Raw genomic sequence first — 16,117 nt, forward strand, 5'->3', positions numbered from 1 at the left:
TAATTTACATCTAACCGCTGGAGATCATTCCGGTACGGATTGGGAACACAGATGAATCTAAGTACAACATTTTTCCCTTCGATTAATAAATAGGCCTAGAGGGGATCCAACAAATTATTGATGAAGTAAAGCTTATTCAAGGACAAGCTATCGATTATCAGCCTAGAGTCAACAAAAAGGGGATATATTGGTCCTTCTTAGGTCATTCATAGCATAGATAAAGATGCTTATGAGTTGGACCTACAGTCCAATTTGAATCAATACATTCTGTTTTCACAGATCAATGCTCCGCAAATATATAGGTGACCCTCCTAGAATATTCTTCATGGGTGAGGTCCATATGAAAGTAAAGTTATCCTATGAGGGGCAACCTATTGCCATATTAGATCGGCAGATTAAAAGGTTGCAAACTAAGGACGTAGCTTTTGTCAAGGTGTTGTGGCAGAGTAAGAATCGTGAAAAAATGACTTGGGAAGCTGATGAGGACATGAAACACAAGTATCCATACCTATTCCCGATGTCTACAGCTAACCCCCACTCTTGGAACTCGTATATTAATTATTTAGATGAAAATGTATGTTATCGCAATAGAAGGGAATCTCCCTACAGTTTGTATAAAGTCTTAAGGAAAGTCTTATTCAACATTCGGGGACGAATGTTCTAAAGGGGGGAAGGATGTTACACCCCACATTCTCGAGCTCGTAATGTATCCTAAGTTCCTTAGACATTATTATATGAGCCGTATAAGCTACGGCACCATCAAACGACTCTAAGAAAAGGAGAATGTGATACCCCATAGTAGAGAAGGTTGGAAATAGAGTCATAAGAATCCGGAAGGAATTATAGGCCAAGTAATGAGTCATAGGACTCGATTTACCTACGTAAGCTCCTAACTTAGAAGTATTACATACCTAAGCTACTTGAGGATATGCCAAGCTTACGTAGTATGGATTACAAAGGCTCTTAAAATAAGACGAGATTACGAACCCACGAGAAAGACAAAAAGAAGAAACGTGGCAGCCAATGACGGAGTGACATGTGGTAGCACCTCAAGAAATAAGGTGACCCACCTTATTGGGGTCAAGTAGGTGACCCACCGGCTTGGGGGAGGTGGGCCCCACTGCCACGTGGCAGCCCCTCCTTCAATGAATGGATGCAGTGGCCCAATAGGGGCTGGACATATGTCTCCCTTAGGGGATGACACGTGTTACCCCCTAAGACTACATATATGTATGTATATGTAACATATACTTAAGCTTTCATTCATTAAATCTTCAGCAAACAAAAAAAGAAGAACAAACCCTAAAGTGGAGAGAAAAACGTGACGGCTTGGAGCAAACAAATAGGTAAGTCCCAATTTCATTCCGTAAATTAATTATCCAGGGTATAACATGATGATATGGAGTTATTATAAGTATAAAATCATGGCTTGTTTCAGGCAAAACAAACAATAAACAGTCCGCAACTTTCAGCACGCTAAAGAGGTTTCCGAGGCGCAATTTTGGCAAGTTTTGTATAATTTCGGGTAAGGTAAGGTTTATCATTTAAATTTGGACTTTATGGGGTTTTTATGGTGTGTATTATGTACCTTGTATACGGCTTGAAGTATAAAAAAATTGTGGAGATGCTCAGCGAAAGAAACAATTTAAATTGAAGTCGTCGTAGTTAAATTATTGTCGAAGTGAGGTATTGTGTGTTTGGAGGAGGCTGCTGGTTGTGTGGTGTGTGTTGGGATTAAATGTATTCTAAAATATGTGGGGTATCTTATGGTTTCATCCACACGACCCCCACTTCGTACGGTTAAAGGTTTTGCAAATTGGAAACTAGAAACCTTATTTTGGCGTCGTAGTTTCGAGCGAGTCGTTTGGAGTTTATATTGTGTCATGTTTCCATGTTGTACATATCTATGAGCTTCTGGTTATTTTGTTGATTGTTTGTAGGTATTAAGGACATAATTGGGGATTCAGATAGGGCACATTATAGGGGACATGCTATCCCATTTTCGTTAACTCTTTAACTAGTTAAGGAACTACTTGAGAAGACGAGCGAAGGGATGAGTTATAGAAATACTCTTATGTAACCTAAGGTTATGGAAAGACTAAGGTTTTTGATACTTGGATTTATTCCATGTTAAATAGGTTTGGAGGACGACGACGTAGACGTGATTAAGGGAAGCCCGAAAGAGGTATGTAAAGCTTATTCCTTCTCTTGGCATGTCTTTGCCATAAGTATGTAAAGCTATTCTTCTTTATTTTGGCATGTCTTAGATATAAGTTATGAATGGTTTGTATATGGAACTTGGGGATAATTCCATTCGTAAAGCTCCGAGTACAGTTCATAATTCTTATCTACTTCATAATGGTAGAACTCCTGTAATAGTTGAGCTATTGCCTTTTTAAGGCTTCTATAGGGTAAAAGGTAATATATGTAGAGCCTATTGACTCGTGTTCACTTCTAAATGCTAAGGATCTTAAGGTAGCTGAGCTATCACCCTTGAGACTTCTATACAGGAAATAGTAACCGGATGCATGGGAAGTATGAACTATAAATCTTTTTTATTTCTTAATATCAAAGTTCTTGAAGTAGTTGAACTGCTACTCTCGAGTCCTTATATGATGAATACTAATTAAATGTATGAGCTCTCGTGCCTAAGAACTCTATAATGACAAGGGTATCTGATTGCATAAGCCGTTTGGTATTACCCTAATAAAAGTCTAGGACTCTTGAGACTCCGTCGATATGGCCCCTAATGACATTTAGCAGATACTTAAGATGATGATCATTTTTATCCTCAAATGATAGTCCATGATAATTGTTATACCGAGTCTTAGATGATGAGCTAATTGCATATGGTTTCTCATTATTCTACTCATGCAGGCTGTTAATACATCACTCACCGCATCCCGTGAAGGGCCGGGCTGGATAAACTCACCGCGTCCCATGAAGGGCCAGGCATTATAAATTCACCGCATCCCATGAATGGACGGGCATGATATATGATAAAATAGTTATTCACCGCGTCCCATGAAGGGCTGGGCATGATATATGATGAAATTATTATTCACCATGTCCAGTGAAGGGCCTGGCATGATACACGATGAAATGACAGCTTCACTGAATCCCTCACTGAAGGGCCGAATACAGTCTATAGGCATGCATGTGGAAATATAGTGACACACTTATAGCACCAAGTCCCACAGCGGGCCAGGTATGGTATGTAAGGAAGATATACATGCCCTCATGTCATAGGATGCAGGTAGAGAAATTCGTTAACTGTTATATTTGTTTCCTGCATCCCTACTTCAGTTGTTAGCTCAGTTATATGTTGTTATGCTTTATATACCAGTACATATATCGTACTGACCCCCTTATTCTTTGGGGGGCTTCATTTCATGCCCGCAGGTATATATGTTCATTTTAGATATCCGCCAGCTTAGGGTTTCCACTCAGCGATTTTGGGAGCGCTCCACTGTTTTAGAGCCTAACTTTTGATACTAGTGATGTAATATGTATGTATTTAATTGTCCAGGGGTACGGCGGGGGCTCTGTCCCGCCATATAATATTGTTACTATTCTTAGAGGTCTGTAGATATATGTATATGTTGGTTGTTTATAAGTTTGTTTCGACTGTGCCTATACGGCATGTTGTAACTGTTTTTATGTTATTGCAGCCTCGTCAGCTCGCGTGCCCTTTCATGATATGATACAAATGAAAGAGGCTACATATACGTGAAAAAGTTTTAAACTATTAAGCTTTTTGTGTATAGTGTCACATCACACATGGTTCAACTTAAGTGTAGCTGATAGATATGCATAAGGGGGTCCAGGTTGGACCCTAGTCATGGCTTACGGGGTTGGGTCATGACACTTTTCTCCCTTAGTAAAATACTGATGCACAACTACTGGTGTAGCACTAAGTTGTTCTCTGCGATCACGGGCCTTTGGCCGCATTTGCTGAGGTGTGGCTGCTTGTCCACCGCGTTCGCAGGCATTTGGCCTTGTTCGTGGGCCTTTGGCCACGTTCACGGAGGGTTACATGTCCCTTTTCCACATTCGTGGACTGGCTCACAAAAGGTTCAGCTGGCTGACCTCTACTTTTGCGGAGCCGGTCTCCACATTCACGAAAGCCAATTAGGCTTGGCACTTCAGTCCCTTTAAGACCCGTTTCCAACCCCTCCTATTTCATTTCCTCCATATACAAAACTTGATTTTTAGAGCTCCTCTTGACCAAATTCAATAATTCTTGTTGCCTTACATCGTCAACTCTTGTAGGAACTTTCCATAACCTATATTCGTCCCAAAAATTTGTAAGTTCTTCATATTTTTGTTGAATTCTTGATTTTTGACCCTCTTAGGGCTTGATTTTGTTGGGCCTAATTTAAGCCCTTTCAGTGCTCGATTGTCCCTATTTTTGGGGAACAAATTCCTTGAGTTATTTGAAATCTTGTGATGGAGTTGGTTTTTGAATTTCATGCATGGGTCCCAATGTTGAATTTTTACCCAATTTTGGTTCCGATTTGAATTGTGGTAATATGGGTATCTATAAGACCCCATTAGATGAAAATTCGAATGAAAGAAAAATTTTCAAAAAGAATTGAAACTGCCCAGACCTACGAGTCAATCTATGACTCGTTTGAGTTATTATGGGTCGTAAACTTGACCTGTAGAGGTGAAGTAAAGAATTGTAAATCGTCTAAGGCAAATTGAGAGTCTATGAGTCATATGACAACTCGTGGAATAGTCTACGACTTGTAGAGGGGAGTCGTAGTGTAGGCCTTGAACCCTACAAACCGTTGTCCCTCAGGACTTCATTTATGATTCAACAGGACTAGTCGTTGAGAAGTTTATGTCTCGTAGAAACAAGTCAAGATGAAACTTTAATGACTATCTAACTTTCAGGTTTTTAGACCAAGATGAGTCATTTTAACGACTCGTAAAGACAACGACGAGTCATAAATGCAACTCATAAAGGGACTTCAGAGCTTGATTTTTTAGGTTTTTGAAACACCTACAGGACAAGTCGTAATGACGACTTATCATAATTCCTAAAATTCGTAGAAGTGCATCCATAGGTTTAAATTCTGGGCATTTAATGAGGGGTAGTTTGGTATTTTCTTTACATTTTAATAATGTATGTGTCATTTTTTAAGGAATAGATTCATTACAATTGTATCCTAAATACCCCTAAAACTCTTTTATTCTCTTATTATTCCCCAAACAAATTCTAGACTTCTCTCCCAAGGTTCCTCAAGAGTTCATCAAGCTTTGGTTAGGGTTTCTTTAAGATCAGGTCTTCTTTCTCAAATTCAAGTCTAATTTCAATCAATATATGTGTGGATTGATTCATTAGTCCCTTCCACTCATGGAGTCCAAAGTTTATTTCAAAAATCTAATAAAATCTCATAAAATCTCATTACTATTAAACTTCAATTTTGATGAATTGTGTTGGGATGATTTGATTTCATTTTTAATCATTACTAATGATCATTATGAGTATGTTTCTATTTAAATTATATAATTTTAAATTGAATTATGAATGCCCATGCATGAAGCTATTTTCTATGATGAATCATATGAAATATGATTATGGAGTTCAATGTTTTCAAGGTATTCTCATGATTTTTAGTCAAATTGATTATGTATATGAGTTTTACTCTAAAATCAAGCATGAATTATGATCATGAATTACAAGTACATTTAAGATATGAATTTTATGCAAGTTATGACGAAAGGTGATTTAGGGCCCTATGTGGTGACCTAGGACCTAATGATACAAATTATGCAAGTATGATTTGTGATGATGAAAGAGCAATTCTCACATTGCAACTATGTTATGAAATGAGCTACTCTATGATTTTCAAACCTATGGTCATGGCTATAATATATGTTCATAATGATTTCTATGATATGTATGTTTCCGTGGGATTCGACTTAGCACTGAGTGGACTTAAAGTGGGGGGCTTACCAAAAGCCTTAGTAGCAGCCTCATGCCTCTTAAACTATGTGCCACCATAGTTTACCTTATGACTTAGCTAGTGGATCCACATATAGCGTATGTTATGACCCGCCTAGTGGGGTAGAGTCTAGCTTGGCAAGTAGATTCCCCTTTTTCTTTGTTATATGGGGAGATAACGGGATTCTATGTTATAGCTTGCATGGTCTTATTTTCGGTTATGGTTCCTATCCCACATATGTATATGAGTATTATGTTATTTAATGATCTTCAACTACGTCTTTTAAATGCTTTGATCATTATGGTATTCCTCATGACTTTACTTTTCCTCTTTACTATGTACACTCTTGATCAAATCATCTTATGATTTATATTGCATGTCATGCCCACATATTTAGTACATTCAAATGTACTAACCCATTTTGTTGCCTACATTGTCTCATAATGTAGGGGTTGAGGTTGAGGATCATATCCATCCATGTGGCTAATTGAGCTTTCTTATTGGCAAAATTATGGCGAGTCCTCATCTATCGAGGACTAGTTATGAGATGTTGTGTTGTTACTTCTAAAGACATTTGTTTATTCTATATTGCGGGTGAGATAGGAAAATGTCTTATGCCCTGCCCATATTCATAATTTGAGGCATTAATTGGACAAATGTTTGAGTCTATGTTGTCTAGTTACATTCTACTTTATGAATCATGATTTAGACTCTCTTATGATATTTCCGCATTTGTTTTACCTTATGTATGCTTTATGATATGTCAAGAGGCTTGATTGGAGCCATTCGAGGTGCCCTAGGTCGGTCGTGATAGTATCGTTGGTTTTGTTTTGATGTGTTCTTCGATAATTTTGTAGAGTGGCATCGTTTGGAGGTGGCTCAAAAAGGAAATGCTCCAGTTGAGCTATTCGTATGCAGTTTCGACCTTGAAATAGGCTATGGTTTCTTTTTTTTAGACTTAGCTTGGTTAGAACTTGTATATTATGAGTAGTATCATATATATATATTTCTAGGTGTTGATGGCCATCGTTGATGATATTTTGGATTTTAACCATTGAAGCCTTAGTTTAGGTGCTTTTTTGATTTGGTTGCATTGCTTTGTATCTTTAGAATTTGCTTCTACGTGATTTGAAATTTAGGGTGCCGCTTGTTTACTTGGTTGGTTATGTGTGATGTTTTTGGTGTGCTTTCATGTTATGATTGTGTTTTACCTGCATATGTTATTGAAATGTTAGGCCGGAGGCCATGCTTTTGGTACGTTGGAGTCCAGGTTAGTAATTTGATGCCCTTGGCGGGAATTTCCCCTAGATTTGATCAAGTGATATGCTGTTTGCCTTGTTACTTCACTGATGACTAAAACTGGAAATTTTCCCTCTAAATGGACTAATTAATGAAAAGACTGGGATTTTGGTAAATGAATAAGTATAAGGATTTGAAAATACTAGTAATCTTGTTGTTTATGAAACTTCATGCTTTTGATGAGCTCGAGGTATGATTCTAGGAGACCCCTTTTATTGACTTTGGGATACACTATTATATTTATTATTGATAAGCTCGAGGTTTGAATTTCGGGTGCTCTATAATATATTTTTGGGATTATTGTTATATCTTTGCTATGTTATATCCTTCATACTCTTCCAGTATTTTGTGAGTTAAGGCAATTATTATGATTACCTATTGTTGTTGTGTTATTTGGCCTTTGTATGTTCTTCTGGTACCCCCACTTCACATGTAGTTGTAGCTTATATTTCACTCATGTTAATATTAGTATCATCGTGCTATGTATATATACATATTTATTCTTTCTGAGCTCAATCGGCCTATGATACCTACTGGGTACCCCATATTTTTGTACTCATACTCTACTTCTGCATTTTTTGATACAGTTCCTAGTTTGTGCCACCCCCAGCATGCACCTGATCATTCGTAGCTGTGCCAGATCCGAATAGTGGTGAGCTCTCAGCATATAGAGGCTTGTTGCTTTCCATTTTTGTACTGACTTGCACTTGTATTTTGGACAGTCAGCTTTGTGTTGTATATATTGCCAGCTTTTGTACTTAGAAACTCTTGTATAGGTGATACCAATTCTTGGGATTGGTCTATAGTCAGTTCATCTTTTCGTTATTTTCGGGCCTTTTTGTATATTTTGTATTATATTTACACATCTATACCATGGCTTGACCTCTTTGTTATATTATCCCTGCTTCTACCTTCTTATGTTATTATTTATTTATTAAATTGATGTCTGACTTTTGCATTTTGTATTGGGTTTGGGTTACCTAGTCACGGATTATGGTAGGTGCCATCATGGCCCAAGTTAGGGTCGTGACTACTAGAAGCACTGATGCCAACTCAAAAGGAAATTCCAACTCATATGTCATATTGTCAATCCACCTCAAAATCTGATATGGCTATCTTATCTTAAGGACATCAAAATGATACTGCTATTTATACATCTATACTAATTGCTTACATATCTGCTAGGGACATGTCTTAGCCTCTCCAAGTCTTAAATGTAGAAGCTATGATTGTACAACAAAATGTATAATGTTTAAAATGACTATGACTCTTATTCTATGTGAGATTCCTTAGTCCCGTTACCCCTTTATGTTTCTATTTTTTTATTTGTCATTACTGATGAGAAGCCTAATGAGTGCTAAGAGGCTTGGGTGAGGTACCTCTGAGTGCTTCATTCATTGTGTCACGTCTAGGCCCTAGGCTTGGGCCGTGACAGGCGTCTTTCCCTACATTATGATATAATGTAGGAAATGAAGTATGCATTAGTACCTTCGAACTAAGTATGTAGGCAATGTAATGCATAATAAAACCATATTGTGCAAATGACCATTTCAAATAACATGATAAAAGAGATAGTAAAATCATAAGAAGACATGAATAGTGTCAATTCACAATAAATCATAAGAGTATCATGTAAAAGTAAAGGCTAGGATTAGAAATAAATAATCATAAGGGACCGTACATATGTGGGATATAACTGTAACCGACAATAAGACCATGCGATCTATAACATGGAATCTCGATGTATCCCCATAAAATGGGAAAAAAGGAATCTACTTGCCAAGGTAGAATCTACCCCGCTAAGCGGGTAATCATAAACATATACTATATGTTGATCTACTAGCTATGTTATATTGGCAATAATCCTACGGTGGCAATGTGCTTAAGTCACTAGGTGGCAATATACTTAAGTGACTAGAGATTGCTATTAAGGACCCCTTGGGTCGAGTCTCCACCTCAAAGTCTTCTCGATGCTAAGTCAATATCTCATGGAATACATATAATCATACATCATACTTTTCATAAATCATAAGCTTATCATTTGAAAGGCAATCAAAAGCTACCAATCCAATTCATAAAACTTGTTCATACGAATAGCTCATTATCATGTGATTCATATAATGTGGGTGTAAGCCTTCCATCATTATGAATCTTATTTCATAAGGAGTATCATTAGGGTAACAAGTCACCATTAAGGATATTAAGTTACCCATTTTCATAAACTTGCTTGAAACATCATTAAAGTATCATTCATAACCTTTCATGAGTCATTCATAAACTTTAATAGTCATTCATAAACATTCATTGAAATCCCTTGAAATTCATGATCATAATTCCTTGAAAACATATTTGAATATAACATATAGCATAGGTCAATGAAAATCAACTTGAAATCATGCATTGTGATGTGGATTATGCATAAATTGATCAATAATAATAAGATAAATCATAATAGAGATGACACAATTAATATTCATGAAAAATAATATCAATTTGAAGTATAATTGAAAATACCCATCATTAATGTCATGAACTCTAAAGAGTAATGTAGAAAATTCATAGAAAACTCTTCAATTTCATGCAATAATCATTAATTCCTATTTAGATAGGTTCATAATCATAATTTAAATCATAATTTATGTAATTGAAATTGAGATCACAAAACTCATAAAATACACACTTCGAATTAATTGAAAAAGTTGATAATTTGTTGGGCTCCATGGGTGAAAAGGACCCATAGATGAATACTCACATACCTTGGATAAGAAGTTAGAAGAAACTTAAAGAAATTTTGAATTTTGATGAAGAACTTGAGAGGATTGCTTACTTGTCTTCAATGGAGATTTGAGACCCTTTGTAGACAAAGAATTTTTGTAATTGATGAATTGTGAAAGAATGAGGCAGAATAGGGGTTTTTGGGTGGAATTTAATCTCAAACACATTCAAGTTCATTAACTGATAGGAAGGAAAAAGTCCAAAGTACCCCTACATAAAAACTAAAATTGGACAGAAAAACTTACCTAGGTCCACGATGCGGAGAGGGTTTGAGGAATGAGAATTTTGGCCAGATTTTGATCAAGGAGGAATTTGAATGGTGCTGGACCATCTCCGCGATGGAGAGTGGCTGCACTCTCTTCTGGAAAGGGAAAAATTTGAATATTTTATTTTTCAAAATACTTGACCTAAAAATGCACTCACTCCATTTTTGTAATGTTTTACCTTGTTATATCATACTCCAACTTTCAAACGCCCGGGATATTACATTATCGCTCACTTGAGAACATTCGTCCTTGAATGAGGTAGAACTAGCTTGCGTAGAGTAGAGTGTATAGCTAACAATCCAACATGAATGCAATAATGCAATTTAAATATCTTTCAAAATTGGGTTCATGAGTATGCATGCATGTAATAAGACATAAGGAGGTTGGAACGTAGGAGTTTGGAGGATTTGAGCATGAATAACTAAATACCTTAGGCCAGAATGGAAGAAAAGAAATAAGGATATCATTTCATCATGTCCACTTCCGCTTTCCATCTAGCACTTTAAACTTCTTGGTTCCTCCACAAGACTTTAATGGATGCAATTTCCTTGTTTTTCAGCCTTTTAAATTGGCGGTCCAAAATATTCAATCGGTACCTCCTCATAAGTCAACATTTCTTCAACACTCACACTATCCAAGGGTACAATAGTATTGGTATACCAAAATATTTCCTCAACATTGATACATGGGAACCGAGGCTAACTCCAATGGAAAATCAAGTTCATAGGCCACCACATGCCGAGTAGACTACAATTTATGCGCCTTTCAGTTGGGGTCTGCCCTGGAGCCAATACGCCTTAGGATCCAATATGGGACGACATACCAGGGATAAATCTTCCCATTTTTTACTAAATGCATTACACCTTTCATGGGCGAAATCTTCAAGCAAACCCAATCTTCCACATTGAATTCAAGTTCTCTCCTTCTAATATCAAAATAGAAATTTTGACAACTTTGGAAAGCCCTTAACCTCTTCTGAATAAGTTTGACCTTTTACAATGCCTCAAATACTAATGCAGTCCCTAAAAGGGCACCCTCTCTCACTTTAAACCATCAATAGCTGATCGGCACCTTCTTCCATACAAGGTTTCAAATGGTGCTATCCTGATGCTCGAATGGTGACTATTATTGTATGAAACTTTAACTAACGGTAGGTGATCATCCTAATTTACTTTGAAATCAATCACAAAATCGCTCAACATGTCTTTTAGAGTTTGTATCATTCTCTCGGCTTTTCTATCGATTTGAGGGTGAAATGCAGTACTTAGTTTAACTTTGGTGTCAAGACCCTTTTGAAAGGATTTTCAATAGTGAAAAGTGAATTGAGTACTATGATTTGAAATAATGAACAATGGTACACCATGTAACTTTACCAATTCCCTAATATACATCTTGGCATAATCTTCGGCACTATAAGAAGTCTTAACCGATAGAAAATGGGTTGACTTGGTCATTCTATCCACTACCACCCAAATTGAATCATGTTGCTTTCGGGTATAAGGCAAGCATGTTATGAATTCCATGTTCACAACGTCTCACTTCCAAGTAGGAATTTTGATATCTTGGACTAGACCTCACAGTCTTTGATTTTCAACTTTCACTTGTTAGCAATTTGGACATTCAGCCACAAACTTTGCTATGTCCTTCTTCATACCATTCCACCAATACACTTTCCTCAAATCTCTATACATTTTGGTGGATCCCCAATGTATGGAATATCGAGAGGTATGAGATTCATCAATATCATTTCTCTTAGTCCATCAACATTTGGAACACATAATCCACCTTGATAACAAAGTACTCCATCTCCTCCTTATGAGAAAACCTCAATCTTCTTATCAACCACCAATTTCTTCAACTCAACTAAGGTTGGGTCCATGTCTTGCTTTGCCTTTACATTTGATACCAATGATGATTTTGAATCATTTTGAACAAAAATACCCACCCTCACTAGAGTCACTCAACCTTACCCCCAATCGAGCCAATCAGTACACATATTTAACCAACTCCTTCTTGTCATCTTCAACATGAGAAACACTATTCATGAACAACAGACTAAGAGCATCGACAATAACATTTTATTTACCCAAATGATATAACACACTCATATCATATCCTTTAATAGTTCAAGCCACCTCCTTTGCCTAAGGTTCAAGTTCCTTTGGCTAAAAACATATTGCAAGATTTTGTAATAGGTAAATATGTCAACATGCACCCCATAAAAATAGTGACACCAAATTTTCAAAGCCAAAACAACCGCCACTAATTCAAGATAAACCCATCCAGATCTTTTGGCAATGTCAAAATAGAAGAAAACATAAGACGATCCTTCAATGTCAGGAAACTTCTTTCATACTCATCCGACCATTGGAAATTCACCTTTTTGGGTAAAATTAGTCAAAGGAAATGAAATAGATGATGATTCTTTTACAAACCTTCTATAATATCCGGTCAAGCCCAAGATGCTATGAGTATCCGAAGGAGACAATGGTCTAGGTCAATCTTCACCGCCTCCATTTTCTTTAGATCAACCATGATACCATCACAGGAAATAATGTGACCAAGAAATGCCATAGACCTCAACCAAATTCACATTTACTAAACTTGAAAAATAGTTGCTTATCCCTCAAAGTTTGCAACGTAATTCTCAAGTGACCCATATCCTCTTCTTCACTTAGGGAATAAATCAATATATCATCAAGAAATACCACCACAAATATATCTAGGTACGGTTTGAAAACCCGATTCATCAAGTCTATCAAAATAGCGGGAGCATTAGTCTACTCGAATGACATAACCAAAAACTCAAAATGGCTATACCTTGTTAAAAATATCATCTTAGGAATGTCACACTCCCTCACCCTTAATTGGTGATAATCAGACTAGAGATCAATTTTGAAGAAGTAACTTGCACCTTGGAGTTGATCAAACAAATCATCTATTTTGGAATGGAATACTTGTTATTTATGGGGACCTTATTCAATTGCCAGTAGTCTATATACATGCGGAGTAACCCATCCTTCTTTCTAACAAACAACATGGGAGCATTCTATAATAAAATGCTTGGCCCTATGAGACCCTTATCTAATAAATCTTTCAATTGTTCCTTCAACTCCTTAAGTTCTATCAGAGCCATATGGTAAGGAGGGATAGAAATAAGTTGGTTGTCGGGAAGAAGATCTATACCGAAATCAATTTCTCTTTTGGGAGAAATACCGGGCAAATCATCAGGAAAAACATTGGGGAATTCATTTATAATGGGAATCGGCTCAATAGTAGGGGCTTCAAATTTTTTATCTCTAACCTGCACTAAATGATAAATACACCCCTTAGAAATCATTTTTCTGAGCTTTTAAGCATGCTGTGAATCAGCCCCTAAATACCAAATCACTACTCTTCCACTCAAGAATCGACTTATTAGGAAATTAGAATTTGTCCACATGGGTTCTATAATCAATAGATGCATAAGAAGCATGTAGCCAATCCATGCCAAGAATGATATCACAATTGTTCCTTCAAGTTCAACAAGATCACATGGGATTATCTTATGCAAGACTGACACAAGGCAATTTCTATAGACTCTCTTGGCTAGAACCGAATCACCAATGGGGGTATAAATTGAAAAAGGATCTAGCAAAATTTTGAGAAATATATCAAATATTATAGAAAGTTAAGGAGTAAAAAAAAATACAATGTGGCACCCGGATCAAGTTGTTATAACCCGTATTTTGCACATTAGGGCATTTCGGGATAACGGTAATAAGTCAAGGGCAAGGCTATGTTTGATCTTGTTGGATACAAAATTCTTATGACTAAATTGGAATTTCAACTTGGAAATATTAGAAAAAGTAAGGGGCAAAAAAATTGGAATTTCTCATGGAGGATGTTATATCCCGTATTTTATAAGGTTGGATGTTTTAAGGTAGCCATGGTAAAGTTAAGGGAATGAACATCTTCCAAAATTTATTTAATATACAAGTTGGATATGAATATTATTTATGATCATTAATAGTGTGGAAATATTGGAAAAGGCAAAGGGCAAAAAGGAAAATTCGCAAAGTGGCCTATGGTAATATTGTGGAAGGCTAGGGGTAAAATGGGAATTTCACAAAGTCTTCAAGAAGACTCATGTGGGCCCCACATGCCACATGGCAGCCCATGATTGGAGAAGAGGGGTGTGTTGGACCAATGAAACCTTGACATGTGTCACCACTTAGATCTTGACATTTGTCGCCACTTAGGGCTTGACACGTGTCACCACTTGGGGGATGACATGTGTCACCTCTAAAGTTGTATATATATATATGAGTCTTATGACTCATTAATTTCTACACTCATCTAGAGTGTTCAAGAGCATGAAAACCGAAATTACAAGAAAAAAAAAGAAGAGAAGAGAAGAGAAATTAAGGTAGAAAGAAGGAAAGAGCTACGGTTTTGGGAGGAGAAAAAGGTAAGTTCTCCAATTACGTTCCAAGAATTAATTATATGAGTTATACCATGATGTTATGAAGATATTAGTAATGAAAATTTATGGTTTGAAGCAGCCCAAAACGTTACCAAACAGCCAATAAGTTTCAGCTGCGCTAAAGGAAATTCCGAGGCAAGTTTTGGCGAGTTTTGGTGAATTTCGGGAAAGGTAAAGTTTTCTGTTTTGAACTGGACTTTATGATGATGTTATGAAGTGTATTACATGTCTTAAAATATGCTGAAAGTGGAAAAAAATGTATAAGGATGTTTGACGTTGGAAACAAACTAAATGGAAGTCGTAGTAGTTAAATCGAAGTCGCGTAGTGTGTTGTTGTTGTGGTGCTGCAGTTTGGTGGTGGTTTAAATGCGTGTTACAGGGCTGTAAAGTACTCAAAAATGGATGTGGGTGCTGCTGGTTTCAGCCACACAGCCCTCCGTTTGGTATGACTACATATTTTACGAAATAAAGTTTAAAAACTCTATTTTGGTACCGTAGTTTGGAATGAGTTGTATAGAGCTTGTATTGTGTAAAGTTGAAGTGATTTACTTGTATACATGTTTCTGGCTGTTTTTTTTGGTATGGTTGTTGACATGATGTCCGAGTTGAAAACTCGGGGATGTTCAAGTTACAGGGGAGATGCTGCCCGATTTTCGGTAGATTCGGAGCTAGTAATAAACTAGTCGAGAGACATAGATAAGGAAATGATTCCTATGGTTACTTGGGTGTAGAGTTGGAAATTGGAAAGTGAAATTTTATTAAACCTAGTATTAATTTCATGTTAAATAGGTTCAAGAAACGACGAGACGAGCATAGTTAAGAGTAATCCGTAAGAGGTACGTAAAGCGAACCTTTCTTTCTTTTGGCATGTTTTTGACATAAGTATGTAAAGCATATTCTTTTGATTTTCATGTTTTGACATAAGTATGTAAAGCTAATCTTTGTTTTGGTATGGTATTTATGAAACAAAAATATGACTTTTATATAATTTCAAAGAGGTTCCTATTCCTAGAGCCATTAGGATAGCCAATTCCTTGATTTCCAAAAGGTATTTTATTATGCTTCGATACGTCTATATGATTCCAGAAGATTTATTCTGATATAATCCAGGGTAACTTTCGAAAGGTACTTGACATGAGTCTCGTCTCGATTTTTAAATGATAGCTCATTCTGATTATTCCATTGAGTCTTAAATATGATTTAAATTGCATATAGTTTCTCACTACTCCACTCGTGGATGCCTCAATGCTTCCTTCACTGAGCCTGGGCCAGGATATGTTATCGTGCATACTTCTCTGCATTGTTTGCCGTGTCCCGACGTGAGGGGGCAGGTATGACATGTACATGGGGTGATAAAT

The 16,117-nt window shown here is 36.7% G+C and overlaps 1 long non-coding RNA gene across 1 annotated transcript; it reads left to right on the top strand.

Annotated features, from left to right (window-relative positions):
- Positions 1 to 14,637: 14,637 nt before the first annotated feature.
- On the top strand, positions 14,638 to 15,599 carry LOC129872123 (uncharacterized). Its single transcript, XR_008762420.1, has 3 exons — positions 14,638 to 14,744; positions 14,839 to 14,930; positions 15,549 to 15,599. It is a non-coding gene; the product is annotated as an uncharacterized LOC129872123 (long non-coding RNA).
- The last annotated feature ends 518 nt before the right edge of the window (positions 15,600 to 16,117 follow it).

The sequence above is a fragment of the Solanum dulcamara genome, chromosome 11 (assembly GCF_947179165.1).
Source record: "Solanum dulcamara chromosome 11, daSolDulc1.2, whole genome shotgun sequence".
Lineage (NCBI taxonomy): Eukaryota > Viridiplantae > Streptophyta > Magnoliopsida > Solanales > Solanaceae > Solanum > Solanum dulcamara.